Consider the following 23,503-nt stretch of genomic DNA (forward strand, 5'->3'; position numbering starts at 1 on the left):
TAGGTTACCATACACAAGGGCCCAGTTTTAAGTGGTGTCCCCCCCCCCCCCCCCCGCTCTACCTTCAGGGGATAGGAAGGGCTTCATGAGGGGTGAAGCAGAGTTGCAGGTGTCTGTCTCTCTCCTCTACATCCCCTTCTCCTCTCAGTCTCTTCTCTGTCCTGTCAAACAGAGAGAAAATAAAAATAAATTAAAGAAAGAAAAATAAAGCTCTTCTCTTATTTAATTTGATAAGAAACTGTAATAAGCCTGGATAGTAGTGCTGCCTCCCCTCTCTCTCTCCCTCTCTCCCTCAATAAAACTGAAAAGATTGGGTCCAGTGAGCTGTCTTGGTCCTGTTCTACCTTCTTCATGGGGAGGGTCACTACGCACCCCAGTGATGAAAGTGAGAAATTTCTATGGTCTGTGAGCAGAATGCGAGGCTCTAAGAACCTGTAATACACAGCCTTCTTTTTCACTGGTGGAGGACAGCAGACCCTGACTTGAAAAATAACAGCTGGGGCTGGTGTTTTGTGAGGAGCAGGGTTTTGTTGCCGCTTCTCCAAGTTCTTAGTTTAGTCACTTTCTTGAAGATCTTTGAAGTGCTTTTATTTTCAAATATATTTGGATCTCTGGGAGAAACAAAATGAAATATAGAGTTCCCTATTACCTTCACCTAGTTTTCCTTTCTGTCAACATTTTACATGCTCTTGGCACAATAATCCAAATGAGTAAGTTAGGGCTGGGGAGACAGCAGGGAGTTGGAGTATAGGGTTGGCATGCCAGAGGTTAATCCCCTATACCACCATATACTGAGCTGGGCAGTGCTTTGGTCTCTTTCTCATAAAAATCAATAACTAGATCTTTAAAAGACCTAGTAAACTAGCTCAAATGCAATACTAGTCACTAAGCTACTGTCTACTGAAACACCACTCCCTTTTTTTTTTTTTTTTTTTGCCTCCAGGGTTATCTCTGGGGCTTAATGCCAGCACGATGAATCCACTGCTCCTGTGGCCATCTTTTTGATTTTTCTAGATATGATCGAGAGAAATTGAGAGAGGAGAAGAAAATAGAGATGGAGAGAGAAATATAGACACCTGAAGACCTGCTTCACTGCTTGCGAAGCATAACCCCCCCCCCCACATAGGTAGGGAGCCCGAGACTCAAACTGGGGATCCTTGCATGGGTCTTTGAGTTTTGTACTATATGCACTTAGCCTAGTGCTCAGCCCCCCTTTTCATTTTCTAAAACTACACACACACACACACACACACACACACACACACACACACACACACACACACACACACACTTTCCCCTATTCAAGGTTCCCAGTAGTAGGATTTTATTAGCAAATGATGGAAGAGGAAGCTATTCCAGTTAGGGGAAAGTTCCTGAACAATGGAATTTGATCTAGTTCAGGATCCTTCTTGAAGATGATCAATAACACTTATTGAATGTAGATTTGCCTGTTAGCAAGTTCTCCTTAAGGCCCAACACACAGTGACACATCATGGGAAGAGAATTCCTGTGATTCTCTGGCTGTACTGCTCTGTGTTGCCAGTGCCTCACTAGTAATAAAAAGTGAGGTGCTGTGTGTGTCAGTGCTAATGCATTCTCTATGGCTTTTCTATCTTGTCCTGACAGTTCTGGCCCCCTCACATCATAAGCACAGATCCGAGTAAAATATGCCAGTTCATACTGTGCTTCCTCAAATAGCATTGTCATACTGCAGCAAGGAGAGGCTCTGTTCTCCCAAACAGAGTAAACAAAGCCATTAACTTCATCCTCAGCCATTTTTCCACCAGGCTTTCAGATCAGCCCATTAAAAACAACACGGAGCCATAAGCCCCAAAGAGCATAATGCTCTAGACATGAATTTCAAAGAGGGTGTCGCCATTAAAAGCTGCTGTGACAGAAGCACTCATCTGAGTCTCTGGAGAAACAGAAATGATAGAAATCTTCAGCCTTGCCAAGTTCTGTGTTAAGAAACAAAATAGTACATTGTCAAAGGAATAACGCCCATGTGCCCACATTACTTTTTTTTTTTCTTATTGGGTTTAATGTTCTTCATCTTCTGCCTCCCTATTTTACCCTAAAAGAGGATTGTGTGTGTGTGTGTGTGTGTGTGTGTGTGTATGCGTATGTTCATGTGTGTGTTAACATGTTAACATAGTTTTAAAGCAGCATTAAGAAAAGTTGCTGGATTTAAAAAAAATATTTGTATTTATTTATTTTGGTTGTATCTGTGGCTTTACCACTCTTGGCTGACTTTTACAGATAGAAGGAGTGAAACAAACAGACAGAAGAGAGACAGAGATAAAGAGACTACCCAAGCTTCCTTTACCATGGTGGGAGCTGGGCTCCAACCTATATCACTCCCATGGCAGAGCAGCACACTATCCAAGTAAACTATTTTGGCAGTTTATTATTTTTCTCGCTTTCTTTCTTTTTATTTTTGCATCAGGGGTTATTGCTGGGGCTTGGTGCCTACACCACAAATCCTCTGTTCCTGGAGGCTATTTTTTCCCCTTTTGTTACCCTTGTTTTTATCGTTGTGGTTATTATTGTTGTTACTGATGTCATTGTTGTTGGATAGGACAGAGAGAAATCGAGAGAGGACAGGAAGACAGAGAAGGGTGAGAAAGACAGACACCTGCTGACCTGCTTCACTACTTGTGAAGTGACCCCCTGCAGGTGGAAATTCAGGGATCCTTACTCTGGTCTTTGCACCATGTATGCTCAACTCACTGCACTATTGCCTGACATGCTGCTGTCAGCTTCCTTCCCTTGACTGTAAGAAAACAAGGATGGAGGGTCTGCAAAACAGTTCACTCTGTTTTGCCATATATGAGACCAAGGTTCAAGCCTCACCTCCACTGCATTGAAGGGAGTTTTGGTGCTGTGGTCTCTTTCTTTCTTCTCCTCCTCCTTATTTATCTCTATCTAAAAGAGGGAGAGAGAGAGAGAGAGAGAGAGAGAGAGAGAGAGAGAGAGAGAAAGGGAGAGGAAGGAAGGAAAGAAAAAAGAAAACCAAATGAAACAAGGGTGGAAATATGTGGTTGGGTTGATCCAATAAGGAGGCAGGGTTGCTGACTATAGGTCTCCACATGACCACAGATGTGACACTATGTTCACCAGTCATCACTGCTTCCTATTTTGGATGGGTCTGCAAATGGGCACATTTTTACTGACATTATCCCAAACCTCCTAACTGCACTGGGGTTGTTCAGATCAGCTTGAATGATAATGAGAGTAATTTGTGGGTAATTAAGCCTCTTCTTTCCACCTGACAGCTATGCAAATTAGGAGAGGAACAGCATTGTCACGTGTTGCTTTAATTAAGAAAAATTCCATGAGGACATTGAAGAGAGGGTAAGCTATTAAAATGCCAGAGGAAAGAAAGTTGAAATAGGTTATGCTTTCACTTTGTTTTATTATGCTATAATGTACGTGTCAAAAAATTCATCTGCTTAAGTGTATAGTTGAGGAAGTTGTGTATTCTTGTAAAGTTGTGCCATCATTACCAGAACTTAACTTTAGGATGCTTTCATTCTAGAAAAAAAAATGTCCCTATTCCTTCACTTCCAGGCCCTGCCTATAGTCCGAGCTATTAGATTGTTATCTTCATATATTTGCTTGAATATTTCAGATAAGTAGAATCACACAGTAAATATTTTGTGTACGACTTACTTCACTAAATCTGTTTTTTAGGTCTATTCATATTGTAACATGTTTTATTTCCTCTTAACTGCAAAATAGTGATCCATTCTAAGACTATAATTACATTTGATTTATCCAACAGTTGGTAGTTGAATTAACTCAACTCTTTGCTTTCATAATGTATCGAGTTCACAAAGTTATTTTAGCATTAATTCCTTAACAGTCCATTGTTTTGTTTGGTCTTGAGTCTTGTAAAAAGTGGATTTTAGGGGGTCAGGCAGTAGCATAGTGGTTTAAGCGCACATGGCGCAAAGCTCAAGGACCAGAGTAAGGATCCCAGTTCGAGCCCCTGACTTCCCACCTGCAGGGGGTTGCTTCATGGGTGGTGAAGCAGGTCTGCAGGTATCTGTCTTTCTCTTCCCCTCTCTGTCTCCCCCTCCTTTCTCAATTTCTCTCTGTCCTATCCAACAACAACAACAGTTCACCACCCATGAGCACCTGGTTAAGTGCACATACTACAATGCACAAGGATGCAGGTTCACACCCTCAGACCCTACCTGCAGAGGGACAGCTTCTCAAGTGCTAAAGCAGTGCTGCAAGTACCCCTTCTTTCTCCATTTCTATCACCCCACCCCCTCTTGATTTCTCTGTCTCTGACCAAAACAAACAAAAAACCAACCAGCCAAACAAATAAATAAATATATTTGTGGGGCTGGGCAGTGGTGCACCTTGTACGGACCATATATCACCATATACAAATAATTGGATTTAAGCCTCCAGTCTTCAACTGGAGAAGGGGAAAAAAGGGGAAAAGCTTCATAATCATCGGTGAAGCAGTGCTGCAGGTGTCTCTCTTGTTCTCTTTCTACCCCCTTTCCTATTGATTTCTCTCTGTCTGTCTCTATCAAATAAATACATAATTAAATAAAATATTTAAAAATAAAATTACAAATATTTTCTTTATGATGTATAAATAGAGTTTCACTTGAGAAAGAAAGAAAGAAAGGAAGGAAGGAAAAGAGGAAGGAAGAAAAAAGAAACAAAGGAAAGGAGGGAGAAAGAAAGGAAGAAAGACAATTCTGGTTGCTACTTGTGGCATTGGGGATAGAAATAGGGACCTCAGGCATGCATTTCCTGTGCGCTAGCAGTTGAACTATCTCCCTTGCTGCAAATTTTGGCTTAGAGAATAAAATAAACTAAAACTTACAGCGTTAGATTCAATCATTTGAATTATGTAAATGATAAATTTATAAACTGAAACAAAAAGATGGCTACTTTGGTGTAATACTCCAATTCCATTTCAGGTTCGACTTGTGTTTTCTTTTCTAATCTTGTTTTTCAACTTCGGCCTGAGAGTGAGATCATCCCATATTACACCAAAGTAAAAAACTCTGGGGTGGGTGGGTGGGTGGGGACAATACAGGTCCATGAAAAATGATGAATGAAATAGTGGGGGTTGTATTGCTAAATGGGAATCTGGGGAATGTTATGCATGTAAAAAAAAAAAAAAAGAAGTAGAAACGCAAAGCAGAAATTGACTGAGTTTGGAGTATGGCACCAAAGTAAGAAAGCAGAAGTATACTAGAGTTTGCAGTGAGTACCTCCCTAATACTTCCTCTCCACTTTTCCAAGCTTTGGGTCCATGATTGCTCAACAATTTGTTTGGCTTTGTATGTTAACTCTCTTTTCAGTCACCAGGTTCCAGGTGTCATCAGGATGCCGGCCAGACTTCCCTGGATTGAAGACACCACCAATGTGTCCTGGAGCTCAGCTTCCCCAGAGACACATACTACTAGGGAAAGAGAGAGGCAGACTGGGAGTATGGACCGACCAGTCAACGCCCATGTTCAGCGAGGAAGCAATTACAGAAGCCAGACCTTCTACCTTCTGCAACCCTCAATGACCCTGGGTCCATGCTCCCAGAGAGATAGAGAATGGGAAAGCTATCAGGGGAGAGGGTGGGTTATGGAGATTGGGTGGCGGGAATTCTGTGGAGTTGTACCCCTCCTACCCTATGGTTTTGTTAATTAATCCTTTCTTTAATAAAAAAAAAAAAAGCAAAAAAAAAGATGGCTAGCAAGATACCCCAGTTGGGAGCACAAGCTAGGTTCAAGTCCCTGATCCCTGATCATAAGGATGTACTATGACACTGAAGGAAGTTTTGTGCTGTGGACTCTCTCCCTCTCTGTCGCTCTAGTCTCTCCCTATATGAAAAAGTTGACCCCAAGTGGTGAAAACCAGTGATGACAACAATAAATGAACAAGCAACAAATAATAATCATAAAATAAGGCAGGGTAGGGGAGATCACACGGTGGTTATGCAAACAGACTTTAATGCCTGAGGTTCCAAAGTCATAGGTTCAATCCTTAGCACAAGCCAGAGCTGAGCTCTAGTTAAAAAAGAAAACAGAGGCAAAACAATCAAGTGTATTACTTTAGTATTACTATAGTATAAAAGGTATTTTTACTATGACTTATATTTTTACAAATAGTTATGTATAATTTGTCATATATTGGTTTTCAGAAAAGTCATGACGCAATTTTTCTGTTTTTCAATGCAAAAAATGTTTCATGTATTTTCTGAAAATCCAGTATATTGAACTATATAAAATGAGTTTAAATTATGTGTAGTCTTCATTAATAGAATTGTGAATTAGCTCATAGATTCTGTTTTCATGCAAAACCAGTTATTTTCAGGGAGTCAGGCGGTGGCGCAGTGGCTTAAGCACATGTGGTGCAAAGCGCAAGGATGGGCGTAAGGATCACGGTTCAGGCCCCTGGCTCCCCACCTGCAGGGGAGTCGCTTCACAGGCGGTGAAGCAGGTCTGCAGGTGTCTATCTTTCTCTCCCCCTCTGTCTTCCCCTCCTCTCTCCATTTCTCTCTGTCCTATCCAACAATGAAGACAGACAACAATAATTATTACAACAATAAAGCAACAAGGGAAACAAAAGGGAATAAATAAATAAATTTTTTAAAAAAGTCATTTTCTAAGAGTGATACAAGGATAAAGTCTCATTTAGTGAGAGAAATCTCTCTCATTCACACACAGGCTCAGGCAGTGCAGACACCCTTTCATCACACTCCAGAATTTCTATGGGGTCTAAGGAGGCCTTCTGTTGGCAGTGGTGACATCGTTCATCTCTTTTCATTCAGCCACTGTTAAATAAGGCATAGAAAGATAACGCTCATAATAGAACTCTGTTCTCTATTTTTTCCTGTTTAAATTTTTTAAAAATATTATCTTTATTGAATTGAGATAGCCAGAAATTGAGAGGGAAGGGGTAATAGAGGTGGGGGTGGGTGTGGGGAAGACAGAGAGACACATATAACACTGCTTCACCATTCACAAAGCTTCCCCCCTGCAGATATGGACTGGGGGCTTGAACCCAGGTCCTTGAGCATTGTAACATGTGTGCTCAAGCAGGTCTACCATCACCGTTCCCCTCTATTTTTTTCCTAATTCAGTGAATTTCTACTCTTGTACTCTGTTCCTTCTCTTCATTGTTAACATCACTAGACAACAGTTGTGTGTTATGAAAAGATAACTTAATAGATGAGCAGTGGGATTTGTCAATAGCAGAAATAAATACTGGTAGCCCATTTCATTCATCTAGGCTCTAAAAATGGAATGCTCTGGGGTTTGGGGTGCAACTGGGGAAGAGAGAGATAAGTCTTTGTCTTCTGGCAGAATATCACCATTAATAATTGGGGAAAGGAACCATTTCCAAGGCTAATTTACTCAGCACAGCAAAAGAAGCCATATCATAGACCTTCAGTGAAGAAAGAACCAATATGGTTAATAAGTTGGAACAGGGGACAAAGAAACTCGAGCCCCTGACTCAGAGAGCATTTGAACACTTGGTGGACTAGAGAGAGAATGGGGGGAGCTGGCCTCTGGGTCCTGCCACCCAGGAGTCTTAGAGAACTGGCCATCCAAGTCTTTTCAGCAGAGGGAAGCCACCTATAAGCAATCCATACTCTCTCTCCTAGGTCTCAGCCAACTCCAGAGTCTGGGGCTTGGGTATAGAGCAGATCTCTTTCTTTTGTGGGAAATTTTCCTAATCTTTAGAGATGGGACAACATTTATTGAGACCTCAAATTCCAGGAGAGATTGTGGTGAAAATATAGCTATATTTTCTCATGTTGGGTATAGGTACCCTGGTTCAGTCATAGAGAATTTCTCTCTCTCTCTTTTCCCTCAGTTCTTAGTTTTGATCAACTTTCTTTGAAATACATTTATTCAGAATGCAACATGATTTAGACAAGGGTTTCTTACCTAAAAGTTTCTTTTTAGAGAGAAAAAAAAGGTGGGGGTAGATAGGATAATGGTTACGCAAAGAGACTCTGATGCCTGAGGCTCTGAAGTCCTAGGTTCAGTCCCTCACACCACCAAAAGCCAGAGCTAATCAGTGTTTCAGTAGAGAGAGAGAGAGAGAGAGAGAGAAAGTATACTATCTATCTATCTATCTATCTATCTATCTATCTATCTCTCTCTCTATATATATATCTGCTTGATGGTGGAAGTTTAAAACTATTTAATAGACTTAAGACATTTTGAGGGGAAAATACCCTACATATTTAAGGGATTTCAGTTATTCAATAGAAGCCACTGGAAAGGTAGCTTCTAGACCACCTTCCAGATATGCTGCTTTAGTCTGTTGATATTTTGGTTGGTAGGTACTTGAAAAAACAACAACAAGAGGATTTCTCTGAATCTATCTAATTTACTTAAACATAGAGTCTCCAAAAGGAATTCAATTGCAGAAACTAACTCTTCAGAAGTTTTTCATCAACCAGGGAAGACTGACTCATCACAAGAGGAAAGAAAGACAAGAAGCCAGTACCACCCTCAAACAGTTTGTCATTAAGGGTTATACCTTCTCTCTGCTCTTCTAAGGACTGGTTTATCTTTTCTCAAATTATTCATTCTCCCCTAAAAGGTCTATATTTCTTCTTCACTCCCCTTTTAAGATATCATTTGAGAGAGATCCAGGTGGTGGCGCACCTGGTTGAGCGTGAATATTACTATGTGAAAGGACCCTGGTTCAGCAACCCCTATTCCCTATCTGCCGGGGTGGGGAGGAGCTTCAGGAATGGTGAAGCAGATCTGCAGCTATTTTCTCCTCTCCCTCTCTATTTTCCTCTCCCTTCTCAATTTCTCTTATTCTATCCAATACACTTGGGGAGTTGGGGGAGGGAAGGATAGAATGGCTGTTGGGAGCAATAGATTTTCAGTGTTGGCAAAGTGAGCCCCAGCAATAACCCAGGTGGCAATTAAAACACACACACACACACATTTAAGTCTGAACCATAAGAAAGTCACTAAGAAAGTCACTCATTTCCCTCTGAGCATCTCCCATGTACACCTGAGGCATATATATTGATGGACAATTCAGGTTTTTTTTCCTTGTTAAATTGTTTTAAAGTGATATAAACCTTTAACTCAGAAAGGCAGGTGGAAGATAACTTTGTTCCTCTTTTATAACCAGTTACTCAAGTTCATAATCAAAAAACATTTTCACTTAACTTTATGTTTAAATGTGAAAAAACAGAATATTATTCTATTCTTCCCTATAACTAAGTTTTAGATTATGCTGTGGCATAAGTGATTTTAATAAACTGCTGTTTCTTTGTCTTATTTTATTTGGATTGGGGATTGAATAAGTATTTTAGTCTAATTATCTAAACTGATTTTCTGTCTCTCTGGGAAAGTTAATTAAAATACTCACCTCACAAAAGACTGATGTACCAGTGGCATTCTTAGTTGAGCACAAGTAAATATTACTAAATAGTTATCATTTCTTTCAATACTCAAAGGATGTCAGTGAAGCTACTAGTTACTACTATTGCAGTGAAGTTAAGTAACACTTTTTGGTGACACAATCTATTCCTAGGGGAATACAGATATTGTGTGTGGAAGAACTGAAAGAAGGGGTAAGTACAAGCTCCAGTATCCTTGCATTGCTATTTATGTAAAAGGCAGCACTTAAGCTGACAAGACTGGGACCTTAGTCCTTTTCATGCTGGGGGGGGGGGGGCACAAATTCTCTAAAATGGATAGATGATGGAGTCAGATAGTGTGAACAGGCTTACTCCTCCCTGGCCTTTTCACATTAAAATGAGAGTGTCTGAGTTGTGAAGACCCTCTGGTATCTCAGCAGTGAGTGTATAGACTGAGAAAGGCCACCAAGGTCACAGAACCTTGCTTTCCCAGGCTTAAGATGTGTACCATACAGAGGTTCAGCATCAGGAAGCAGAGCCATGCATCCTAAGGCTGTTCAGAGCAAAGCCAGAAAGTAATTGTGCTGTCTTTCAGGGAGTTCAAAGCCTGTGAGGTGGTGCAGTGGATAAAGTGTTTGACTCTCATGTGTGAAATCTGAGTTTGATTCTTTGGTTATCTGTCCTTCTTTCTCACAAATAAATAAATAAATAAATTTTAAAGAAAATAAGAAAGCATACACTTTATCCAGGCTGTGCAAATCAATATATTAATCAGTATACATGTGGACTCTTTAAGGCCTAATGGGTTTTTATCCAGCCTTTGCTCTGTGTGTGTGTGTGTGTGTGTATTTAAATTAGGTGCCTAAATAACATATGAATCCACTGTGGCTACACAAGTGGCAGTCTGTGTGTGTTTAATCACTGGTGAAATTTCATTATATGTATCCAACAGGGTTATTACTGGGGCTCTGTGCCTGAACAATGTCACCATTCCTGGTGGCCATTATTTTCCTTTTCTTTCTTTGTAAAAGCAGATGAGAAGCACATAGAAAGAAGTAGAGGAGGAAAGAGAGACATAGAAAGAGAGACACCTGCTGGTAAAGCTTCCCCTCTGTGGGTGGGATGGGGGAGTGCTTGAACCCAGTTCCTCATGCATGGTGACATGTGTGTGCTAGCAGGGGAGCCACCACCTGGACCTTATTATTGTTTTAATGTGGTTGTGAGATTATGCATGTATATTACCACCACTCCTGGAACTAGCTCTTTCTTAATTCTAATTTTTAGACAAAAGACAAGGAAGAGAGAAAGAGAGAGAGAGGTGGGGGTGGGGTTTGAACCTGGATCCTAGAGCATCATAACAACTGTGTTCAAAAGATGGCTTTAGGCAAAAAGATAGATAACAAATACTTTTTAGCCTTCTCAGGTGTCTTATCTATCTATCTATCTATCTATCTTTCTATCTATATCTATCTACCTATTTATTTCCTTTTGTTGCTTTTTTCATTATTATTGTCACTTATTTGCAGTACTGGTTTGGGATAAAATGGTACAATAAAGTGGGCAAAGAAGTAAGTTTGAAGTCTTAAAAAGTGAACATAGGGGAGTCCGGCGATAGTGCAGCGGGTCAAGCACACGTGGTGCAAAGCGCAAGGACCTGTGTAAGGCTCAGGTTGGAGTCCCCGGCTCCCCACCTGCAGGGGAGTCTCTTCACAGGCGGTGAAGCAGGTCTGCAGGTGTCTAGCTTTCTCTCCCCCCTCTCTGTCTTTTCCTCCTTTATCCATTTCTCTCTGTCCTAACAATGATGACATTCATAACACCAACAATAATAACTACAACAGCAATAAAAAACAACAAGGGCAACACAAGGGAAAATTAAAAAAAATTTTAAAAAGGGGAAAAGTGAAGATAACAAGAAGTAGAAATAGGTTTTTTTATGACTTTTTAAAAATTTTATTTATTTATTTGTTGGGGGATTAATGTTTTACATTCAACGGTAAATACAATAGTTTGTACAAAACCTTTCTCAGTTTTCCGCATAACAATACAACCCCCACTAGGTCCTCTGTCATCCTTTTTGTACCTGTACTCCCCTTCCCCCCGCTCCCCACTCCCCCACCCACCGGAGTCTTACTTTGGTGCAATACACCAACTGCCCTTGTTGTTTTATTGTAGTAATTATTATGGATGTCGTCGTTGTTGGATAGGACAGAGAGAAATGGAGAGAGGAGGGAAAGACAGAGAGGGGGATAGAAAGATAGACACCTGCTGACCTGCTTCACCACCTGTGAAGCGACTCCCCGGTAGGTGGGGAGCCGGGGGCTGGAACCGGGATCATTATGCCAGTCCTTGAGCTTTGAGCCACCTGCGCTTAACCCGCTGTGCTACCACCCAACTCCCTTATCTTACTTTTAAATGCCTGTGGTGGCTCAGATAATGGCATTCTGCTTGGTTATTTATTTATTTACTTATTTATTTGTTTGTTTATTTTTCTTTTTATAAAAGCACTGCTCAGCTCTGGTTTATGGTGGTGGTACAGGTGGTTGAACCTGGGACTTGGGAGCCTCAGGCATGAGACTCTCTTTTGCATAACCATTATATTATCTACCCCTGTCCTATTTATTTATTTTTAAAGGCAGGCTAAGGTTTCTGTGCAGTTTGATTGCGAGGTGGTGAGTGGGTGTTGGGGAGTGGACAGACTAGAAAGAAGGACAGAAAAGGAAAAATAAGGTGAAATTTGACTGGGTGTGGTTTATTGCACCAAAGCAAAGGACTCTGGGGAAAGAGGGAAAGGAAGGGGATGGAGGGACTCTGGGGTCCTGATGTCTGATAGGGGAAGGGCTCTAGGTTGGGGAGAGAGTCCAGACACCTAAACATGCAGAGATAAGAGATAATATCTACAGGAGGGATGTTTTGTAAGTGGTGAAGCACATCTGCAGGTATCTTTCTCTCTCCCTCTCAATCTCCCCCACCCCTCTCAATTTCTCTCTGCCTTGTCAAGTAAAAATAGAAAGGGGGGGATGGAAAAAATGGCTGTCAGGAGTAATGGATTTGCAGTGCAGGTACTGAGTCTCAGTGATAAAACTGGTGGCAATAAAAATAAAGTAAAATTAAAAAAATTAATTAAAGAGAGATTATACCTATTGCCAACAAATGTAAGTGTAAACCATTAACCCCCCATAAAGAACATTAAAAAAAACAGACAAAAGGAAATATAATCCCTGATATATGAACACTCCCACTGTCTAGCTCTTTCAATTCTTTCAGCTTCCATTCTGACCATTTGAATTTTGACTATGTGACTCCTCTCTGATACAGTGAGAAAAAATCCATCTTCAGAACAGGCAGATACTTGTAAGGAACTAAAGATCTGAGAATTCAGTTAACTCAATGGTAATCCAGGATAGGAGATGAGGACAATTAAACTGTGTTGGTATTCATGAATTTGTTAGGACTCTGGCTGTGTCACCAAAAGTGACATGAAAGGCAAGCTTTCTTTTTTTTTTAATATTTATTTATTTATTGGATAGAAGCAGAGAGAAATCAACAGAGAAGGGGGAGATAGAGAGGGAGAACGACAGAGAGGCACCTGCAGCACTGCTTCACTAGTGAAGTTTCACTAGTGAAGTTTCACTAGTGAAGTTTCCCCCTGCAGGTGGGGGTGGGACTTGAACCTGGATCCTAGAGCATCATAACAGTTGTGTTCAACTGGGTGAACCATGGTCCGGCCCCAAAAGACAGGCCTTTCACAAGAAACAAGAGGTACTTAGGCTTTGCACTGAGGCCATAGAAGTCTGATCATGCTAAGGAGGATGTTGTGTTCGCTTCTCATCATTAAATATGTGCATTGAATGGGAGCCTTTGGCTAGAAGTAACCATTAATAAATAAATATTGGCTGGTGGGACTACAAAGGCCACACCCATTGGATGATCTGTCTCAGCTTCCTGAGGATGGTGGCACTGCCCAACCCTTCCACACATATGGAAGTAGAATAATCTAAGTGCTGCCAAGGAAAAATGCCTAAGTACCAGAGTTAGGTAATGGCAAACTGTAGATGTCATTGTAGGCTGAAACAGAGTGTATTTCTTTACACAGATCAGTAGGAAGGGGAATCTGGTCCATGGAATTTTTAAACAATCATTGTTTAAAGTCCAAGGAAATTTACTAGGTCTTCTTCTTATTTTATTATTTGTTTATTAATATCTTACTTATTTATTTATTTAGGATACAGACAGAGAAATTGAGAGGGGAGGGTGAGATAGAAAGTTAGAGAGAAAAGAGACATCTGCAACACTGCTTCACTGTTTGTGAAGCTTCTCCCTTGCAGGAGGGGACTAGGGGCTTGAAGTCAGGTCCTTGTGCACAGTAGCTTGTATTCTCTACCAGGAGTGTCATTGCCTGGACCTTTCTTCTTCCTGTGTATTAAACTTCTTACACACTGTAAGTCCCATGCAGACTGAAACAGAATCAAGGTATTCAAGGATACCTTTGTTCCTGGCTATGTGAGGTTGGAAGGCATGAATGGACTTTTCTTTCCTGAGAACCTAGACTACAAGATCTTGACTTACTTCCCTAGGAGGAGTCAGAGAGGCTGTCTACACACTGGAAGGCTTTGGGAAGGAGATAGCTAAGACTGGATAGGAGACAGATCTTGCTTGAGTACCGTGGTCTATGAGTAGATACACCCCCTCCTCAACCCTGTTGCCAATTTCTCCTCACTAAGAATGAGCAACACACACACACACACGCACACACGCACACACGCACACACGCACACACGCACACACGCACACACGCACACACGCACACACGCACACACACACACACACACACACACACACACACACACTGCTGTGCCATCAGAAGCAGGAAAAGCTGCTGTGCCTGGTAACCTGCAGGTACTGTTGACTCGATGGGAATTATATTTTAATTAAAAAGTGAAACTATCCCCCTTCTTTCAGCTCCACTGCAAATTCCTAGCAAATATGCCATCAGAAAAATCAACTGAATCTCAACATCAGGGTTAAAAGTCCAATCTTGACAGCAGTGACAAAGGCAATTAGAATAACACCAAGGCAAGCAAAGAGAGCACATTTTATTCTATTGTCTGTTTATTGTGGGAAGTGAAATGCAAAAAAAGAATCATATTAAGTTTTCCCCCAGGGTGAAAATATGAGTCAGCAGTTGAATTTCAGTGTTTTAAACATACACTTAAAAATCAGATCCAATATGAAGGTGTTGGTGTACATGATCCCCAAATCTTATTTGATGTTTATGTAAATGAGAACATTCCATCTTTCCCTCTGGGAAATGAAGTCTTATTGATGAGGGGGTATTCAATAAAAAGGAATATTCTTGAATAAATGATTTAGTGACCTTAATATATAAGTAGGACAACATAGCTTGAAAGTCTAATATTGACACCACACTACACTGAATTTCATTTTGAATATTATTATTCAGTGATTTAATATTACACTACACTTTTAGTTTTTCTCTGTGAAATATTTACACATACAAATGTTTCTCACATTGACAGGTTTAATGCTGTGGGTGGATTTGAATTAATAAATCTCTTTGAAAATAATTATGTAAGTTAGTCCTTCAAGCAACAGTAAATACTGACAAACACCAAGTTCAAGTATGCTGCTGTTATACACAGTATGTTTCTAGTAGTTAAAAACCTTGACAGCTATCACTGTAATAGTAGTGTTCATATGGTTGTTAATCTTTTATTTTTACATAAGATGAATAGGGGGTACATTCTCTAAAACATGAATACATATTAAACAATATTCTTTAACTTTGCACTGAGAATTAGTTATATTTGCCCTTTGCCACATGAAATTTGCTCTTTATGGGTAATTCTGGTATTTCTTTTCATATCTTCACCCTAGTAATCAGTCAAGGTGAGTTTTAGTGTCAAATCATATTCTGTCTTTGGAGCCAGATCCATTTTGATCTCTATCAGAGTCATGTCTTTTTAAGAGAAACAAAGAAAAATTCCAAACAAAGTAAAATCACTCACTGAAATGATAGTACATTGACAACATTTATGTAGCATTGATATTTGCTGGCTAATGAGTTTGACTTTGTTATCTAGTCTACTTGTATTACTTGTTATCAGTAGTAGTAATTTCTTATTTTTTCATCTTAAGGAATCCCCTTTTGTACATATTCTATTATTCTCCCAATATCTGTAATTTTAAAAAAACTTGTTGTTGCTAAGCACTGTGTTGTTGATCTCAAAAGAAGGACACCTGAAATAATTTTCTAATTTTTAAGATTAGAAACTTTTGGAAACTAGGGGATATATCTTAAAAAAAAAAAAAAGAAAGAAAGAAAGGACTTTATCCAGGCTGTGCAAATCAATATATTAATCAGTATACATGTGGACTCTTTAAGGCCTAATGGGTTTTTATCCAGCCTTTGCTCTGTGTGTGTGTGTGTATTTAAATTAGGTGCCTAAATAACATATGAATCCACTGTGGCTACACAAGTGGCAGTCTGTCTCTAGTGGATGCCAAATGGATTTTTATGGCCCAGTGGGGCTGGGTTCTTCTGAGCACCAAATCTCTTTCTAGCAACATCACTCAGTGGGAAACCTTTGACCTGACCCATAAAACAGAACAGTCATGAAATATGCAGTTTTCCCCTAGTTGTTTGGATTTGTGATTTATTTATTAAAATATACCAACATGAGCATACTGTGTCTGTGTGTGTGTGTGTTTATGTGGGGAAGCTATTTATAGTTCTATCATGTACACATCTTTATATGTAGAAAGTGAGAGTATGCATTGATTAGCTCTTTTGAGGCTTTGGAGCAATGATTTTTTTCTTCCTACTTTCCTGCAACCATTTTTGAGAAGTTGGAGAGTTCATACAAGGTATGTACATAGTCACACCCATAGTATGTACATTCTAGTTACACACGTAACACAGAATGGATGTGTGAGAAATGTCAATCATCTTGGTCAAAGAACTGACCTTACCTGTGACTAATGGTGAGGTTAAGTAGCCCTGGCAGACCTGGTGACATGCCAAAAGGCTGTTTACAATACATAGCTTTTGTAATATGATGACACAACAACAACAGCCCTTTCTAACTTCCAGAAGTGAAAGGACAAATTCTGCGAGTACATATGTACACCTACTGGCTTTATTCATGTTTGCATGTGTGTGCCTACACAATGACTGAATTTGGCCCTGAACATGGGAAAGAGCATGTAATTTTTAATACACCATTCACAAACTGTACACATTTATAGAATGCAGTGACATGCCTTAACAAGCGACAGTATTATGCATGACATAAGTGTCCAAACACTAGGACAGCAGAGATAAATACACTTAGAAATGTAGTGACTGTCAAGTCTATTTCACTTTCAGGTTTTCAGGTCATTTCCAGATGTCATCAAGATGAGAGCTAGTCTGTCCTCTCCTCCAGGGATTGAAGAATAGGATGATAATACTGCAATCTCCTAACTTAACAACAGCATTTTAAAGACATGATGATGAACATTATGAAAAATAATTTATTTGAAGATACGATCTATAATAATTGCTAAGATCTATACTATAATCGTGAAGCTATTGATAGATATGGGCAAGCCCCTCTTATTCATTCAGTAGCTTGCTCTATACATAGCCTTTTGCACAGTATTAAAAGCAATGGTATATGCCAGAAAAAAAAAGTTTACTTAAAGATTAGACAATCTGAGTTTTAAAGTAACAAAGAGTAATACTAGCAGCAATGTCAAAAAGCAAGTTAATAGTTTTCACCCCAGAAATAACTGGACGACATTACCACATGTTAAGAGACAAAGTATTAGCAGTGTTCTTCCATTTAATTCTCTTGAATGCACTTCAATCATCAGGGTTTAACATCCTATCAGCACGTTAGTTGACCACCATCATCTCTTCCTGAAGTGCAGACTGTGAGATTTTTATTCCTACCATTCTACAGTTGATCAGTTTTGAGCTTGAACTCAAAAGACACTTGATGAAGCACTGATACTTGGAAATGCCCATCTGGAACATCGTTTTCCACACAGCATTTTTTGAGGTTCATCTTGATATAAGTTCTCATGTTTTAGTGATGTTACATTTTGGGAACTCATGTTCCCTTGCTAAGGCTGGTAATCCTCCAGGCAGAGTTAATTGGACTGCCTTTTTTTTTTTTTCATGTTAGTGTCCAGGAAGAGTAAGTACCATATTCTTACCCCTTCATTTCAACAGCATTTCCAGAGGGAGCTGCTTGGAGTTGCATGCTAGTAAGCATTTCAATAAGACCTTTTCTGTCTTGACCAGCATTAACTCTGCAATGCTAACTGCCTCTTTACTGAAGATTGAAAGTGCTGCACTCTTTATGAAACTCCTAACCACATTCTTTTCCAGCCAGAAGCAGAAACTATGTCTCTACTTACTGTATCCTGTGGGTGACAGTCTTCACAGAGCAAACCATAATGACACAATGACATATGCCTAGTAAATACACTTGCTGGTATAACTGCCTCTTCTTATTTTTGGCAGATTATTGCTTGACTTTAATGTCATACTCAACAGTCTTTATTCTTATGATTAGTATAATATGTCTGGTCTTAAACACACACACACACACACACATACACACACACACACACACACACACACACACACACCTGTAAATAACAGCACAGTGCACCATTCTGACCTCCACAGACATTTTGCCAAGGTTCATGGTCACTGAAATGTCCTTAATAGTCTTCACCACCTTGATTTAACTAATAACCAACAGTTGCTATTTAGGAGTGTTTGTGGTTGCTCTCTCCACATGTGCACAGATGTATTGGATTTATTTTTGAGAGGCTATTTGGTTGTGACAAGTGAGTGGTTTAGCTGGTGAATGTTCACAGTTGACTTCTGACAGATATCACTGGTTCCTTGAGAGACAGAACATTTCCACCTCCATCCATATTCATTTATGTCCTTGGCTGTAGGCAGACCCTGTTGATTACTGTAGTTAAGGAGAATTATTCCTCCTAAAGTACAATGAAGTCCATAGAAATCAATTTCTGTATTTACAAGACCTTTTTTTCCCCTCCTTTTGCAGAATGGTCTAATATTTTATTGACATCCTGAAGCCCTGGTGCCCACAGAGGTAACATGTATAATGGCATGGCCAGTTGCAGGGTTTCATGAAGCACAGAGTTATAGGAAGGACGGGGGTTGCCACACCCTGTTACTTGGTATAGTAATTGAACTAACCCACAGTTGGGGAGCTGCCACTGAAAGGGCTATACACAACATGAAAAGCCCTTCCAGCAGAAAGCCAGGTCCTCATCTAACAGTATACAAGAGCAGACACTGAAGCAGATGTGGCCAAGACTTGTGCCTCACTATGTGGACAGAGCAGGGACAGGCCAGGACAATTTAGTTCTTTTATCAAAGTGGTGTAGAGTTCGCCATGTGGTTACCACCGAGGGAAACGTGCAGGTCTCATCTTCCCAACACCACTTGGGACAGAGCAAGAGAGAGGATCCAGCATTACCTCCTTGGCAGCATTGTAGACAAAGTGAGTCAGACAGGCAGAGGTCTACACAGGCAAGTGCCAAGTTTTCAGTCAAAACACATGACCCTAATGCACTGTTTTTCTTTATCCTGATTCTTAAACTACAGGCAAGGGACAGGGACCTGACAAAATACATGGCACTAGGAGCACACAATATTTTTTCCACACTTACACAATATGTAGGAGGGAGAGTAGACAAATATGTAGCACATTTTGGCAGCAGGGCATTAACAGTGGAGATACAACATAGGCCTGGCAATTTACATTATTAGCATACTTGTCTATATCCTCTGTCTGTAAACATATTTTAAAGTCACATTGTATTCTATTCTTGGTGCAGTATATACAGATATCCCAGAATAATAGGGACACACAGAAATGAGAAGAATGATATTGACATAGCTAGGGGTAATAAAACTCCATGCAACCAAAGGCCATTTTTCTCCTCTGCTTTCTGTGTTAAGATCACAAGTCAAGGCAAAGTCTCTGCCTCCGAATTTCATCTCTTATGTGCTATCATATATTACACATGCAACTTATTTCTATTTTGACATTTGTCCTATAACATATAGAACACTGGTATTCAACTTAATATCACCCGATTCTCCAGATTAAAAAAAATATTAAAACTCAAGTTATACTCAGTATAGCTGAAACTTGCCAAGGTAGGGGAACCTACAAACTGACTTTATAAGGATATCATTTAGAATGAAATTTAGAAGGATGCAAACAAAAAGATTTCCAGTTAACCCTGACATAACAAAATAGTTAACTTTGGGTACTAAGCCAAAACAGAATGTTTCCTTTAGATTATACTGTATGTAAAGTAGCTAGTCTGAGGCATGAAACCCAATAATTCAGAAAGACATACTTAGAAAATCACTGAAGATAAACACATGACAGCTGAAGCAATGACATTTTTCTTATGGCATAAAAATAGAAGAATTATATTTGTGTTTAAAATTCTTATCTTCATTTGGTAAGCAGCACAACATTTTAACACTAAATGTTTCCTAACCTTTGAAACACTCAGATATAACTCATTATTTTTTGTTGTGATTTATTTTTTCATAAAATATTTATTCTTGCTTTCAACAGCTGAAATGCATGAAGAAGGAGCAAACCACATCTAAAATAAATTAAAGACAGGAGCCATGTTCAATCCATGTGTTTAAAGCAGATGGAATATGGAACAGCTGGGCAAGTTCAAAGAAGCGGTCATGAAAATTGAGGGGCTGGGTGGTGGCACACCTGACTGAGCACACAAGTTACAATGCACAAGGACCCAGGTTCAAGCCTCCAATCCCCACCTGCAGGGGGAAAGCTTTAAGAGTGGTGAAGCAGTGTTGCAGGTGTCTCTGTCTCTCTCCCTCCCCTTACCCTTTCGATTTCTGGCTGTCTCTATCCAATACATAAATGAATAAAGATCAATAAAAAATTAAAATAAAATAATAAAAGCAGTCAAACCTAGAGAAAAAAGAGAAAACTGTTTCTAATTTCATATGTTAAGCTGAAGGAATCACAAGTGATGTACTTACTGAGTGAAAGGAAGTGCTCAAATAAAGTTTTTTGTGTGAGACTACTTAGGGCACTGCAATGCACAAACACTGATGGCTTGAAATGGTTCCTCTTTTAATTATCTGTCTTAACTATTTGATGATCTAGGTCTGTCACTGTTATTAAAAGCAGTTCCTTTTATATGACTCATTAAGAAACAAAACAAGAACATCTTTTCAGTATTTTGACAGTCTCTAACATGTAGTATGAGATGGAAGTATAAAAATGAAAGATAAAGAAATACTGGTTGGGGGCCAGGTGGTAGCTCACATGGTTGAGTGCACACATTACAGTTTGCAAGGACCCAGGTTCAAGCCCCCGGCCCTCACCTGCAGGGGTTGGGGGGGGCGAGCTTCGAGTAGTGAAGCAGGGCTGCAGGTCTCTTTCTATCTCTCTGTCTCCCTCTCCCCTCTCAATTTCTCTGTGTCTCTATCCAAAATAAATAAAAGTAAAAAAATAAAAGAAATACTGCTTCTGTGGCCCAGGAGGTGACGTAGTGGATAAGGCATTGGACTCTAAAGCAGGAGGTCTTGAGTTCTATTCCCAGCACCACAAGTGCTAGAGTGATGATCTGTATTTTCTTTCTTCTCTCTCTCTGTCCTTAATACATAATAAAACAAACCTTAAAAAGAAAAAATGGTTAGTTTCAGCACTAAAGAAAACCAGCTAAAGTTACTTCCTCCAAAATTGCATTGTAATTTGAGAGGCACAGCTCCAACTGTGCATTCCCTCTTCATTGATTTAACTTTATTAATCTGTTTATTTAGTTGTGAGACAAATGCCTACGATGGTCTCAGGCTTCTGCTTCATTTAACTATTTATAAATCATGGAGTCACTCCAAACTCAGGAAAATAAATATTATTGCCAGATGCTGAATTCTTCCTTCTCTCCTAGTTTAATTTGGGAACAGCCTGTTCTAGCCACTTCACAGCAGCAGAGGATTACCTGCCCCCCTCCCATTTGGAGTGGGTGCCTCTGACAGCTGCTACTGTGTACACAGGGTACTCTTGGGGTGTGTGCTACATGCTGGCCAGTGGGGGTGGGGGGGCAACAGTGAGCAGAGAGGAGCAAGGCTCCATCTTGGCACAGGTTTCTCCCATAGATGTGACACAGAGACCACTACTCACTGGGATTTGAGAGATAGTCTCAGACTAAATGTCGAATCATTAATCATTTGATTGCTGAATGCATCATAGTTTTTTACTCTTAGTAGCATTCCTAACAGAGAACATCTGGTCAGAAACTGAAAATGGTGACTTAACTTTAAAAACAAAAATTCATTGGCAGTTCAAAGAATAGCCTGTGAATTCTGTCTCTGGCTCTGAGAAGGCTGTGACTATGGTCTATGGATGCAGACTTCACAGACCAACCCAATGATCCTTTCTTTGCTTTGAGAGAAATCACTGGCAATTTCCTGATGTGGCTGCGCCCAGGGTAGCTGGTGGGTCTGGAGTTCAAATACACTTTCTCCTATGTGTTCTGGGTCTGCAAGAGAGAATTAAAATGGAAAAGAGGGGGAAAAAATAACCAAAGCAGAGGGGTGGGAGAGGCAGCACAATGGTTCTGCAATCGACTTTCATGCCTGAGGCTCTGAAGTCCCAGGTTCAATCCCCAGCACCACCCCAAGCTGAGCATACTGCTCTGGTCTCGTTATCTCTCATTTTTTATCTATCTACATAAATAAAAATCTAAAAAAAAAAAAAAGCCAACAAAAACCCAAGCAGAGATGGTGAATTAACCATCCAAATGTCATTTATGAGTCTTTGGAGGGAGAATGCAAGGGCAGACATTCTGTCTTGGCTCATCCAGGGGAATGAGTTTGGAGAAGAAACCAGTCCTCCACCCTTCTCCCCCACCCTAAACCCTCCCAAAACAAAACACTCAACATCTAAGAGTCAGATTTTCTTAAATTCAGAGTGGAGATGAATGGGTGGGGTTAGGAAGTGGGGGGTGGACATTTTTCTAGGACTCTTACTCAGTGTCCTCTCCCACATGATCCCCAGCTTTCAAACCTCTACTGGCCACCCCAGGACTGTGCTCTGCAAGATACACTCTACCCCCTGGGACATAGTCCTCCTGGGAGACAGATGAGGGCTAAGTTCAAACAGATGCCCATGTGGCACCCTCCCTCCTGCCAAAGTCCCAACAGCACTTGTGCAAAGGCCTCTTATTGACTTTGAAGGATGAGTCACAATGGTCTTTCCCTTAAAGTCAACTGAATCTGTAGAGGTTACTACTTTTTTCCTTTTAAATATCGAAATTTAAGTGATTAGAGAAACATTTTTGATATGCAAAAACTAGGAGAAATCTCACAGCTCACATTTCATTTGGTGACCTGCTACGTTTTTTTAATTAGAACTCACTGAATTTAACCAAAAGAAAAATACAAACTGTGTCTTGTTTACAGGGACCTAAGTTAAATGTACTATTTATTTATTTTTGTTACTTCTGAGGCTATTTTTTTAAAGGAAAAAAAAAAGAATGTGTGGGAATTGACTATTTTTAATTCCTAACCAGAGCCGTAATAGTCTCAGCATACTGTTATTGGCAAACACTTAGACAACATAGCGTTCAGTATGATTAGGAATTTGATGACTCTTTTAAAGAATCCAGCTGCTTACATGTCCTTCAGGGTCTGAAAAGTGTATTTAATCAAGATGTACCCTACCTTCACCCAGGGCAGGAACAGCTGTATAAATAAATTCTTGTCTTCTGTGGGCAATATTCATAGTCAAAAGCTTAGCTGATTTTCCTAATTTAACCGCCTTACATTTGTTGACAGGTACAAGGTTTATCAAAAGGTTTATCTGTATTTGTTTAAAATACTAATTCACATTTGGCATTTTATGTTTTTAGGTGCTTTTGTTACTATCACCTGGCCTAGGAATGAGTCTAATTGGCTTTATATTTAAGACATATGCAGAGAGAGAGAGAGAAAATAAGAAGAAGAAGAAGAAGAAGAAGAAGAAGAAGAAGAAGAAGAAGAAGAAGAAGAAGAAGAGGAGGAGGAGGAGGAGGAGGAGGAGGAGGAGG

At 39.9% G+C, this 23,503-nt stretch overlaps 1 long non-coding RNA gene across 2 annotated transcripts in view; it reads left to right on the forward strand.

Moving 5' to 3' along the window:
• The window catches only part of LOC132537528 (uncharacterized), a 49,644-nt gene extending 29,252 nt beyond the window's left edge, over window positions 1-20,392 (forward strand). For both annotated transcript variants that reach the window (XR_009548995.1, XR_009548996.1), the window contains exons 3-4: window positions 3,276-3,354; window positions 20,011-20,392. This is a non-coding gene — a long non-coding RNA (uncharacterized LOC132537528). The remainder of the gene's footprint in view (window positions 1-3,275; window positions 3,355-20,010) is intronic.
• Window positions 20,393-23,503: the final 3,111 nt, after the last annotated feature.

This window comes from Erinaceus europaeus, chromosome 3 (assembly GCF_950295315.1).
Source record: "Erinaceus europaeus chromosome 3, mEriEur2.1, whole genome shotgun sequence".
NCBI classification, from domain to species: domain Eukaryota; kingdom Metazoa; phylum Chordata; class Mammalia; order Eulipotyphla; family Erinaceidae; genus Erinaceus; species Erinaceus europaeus.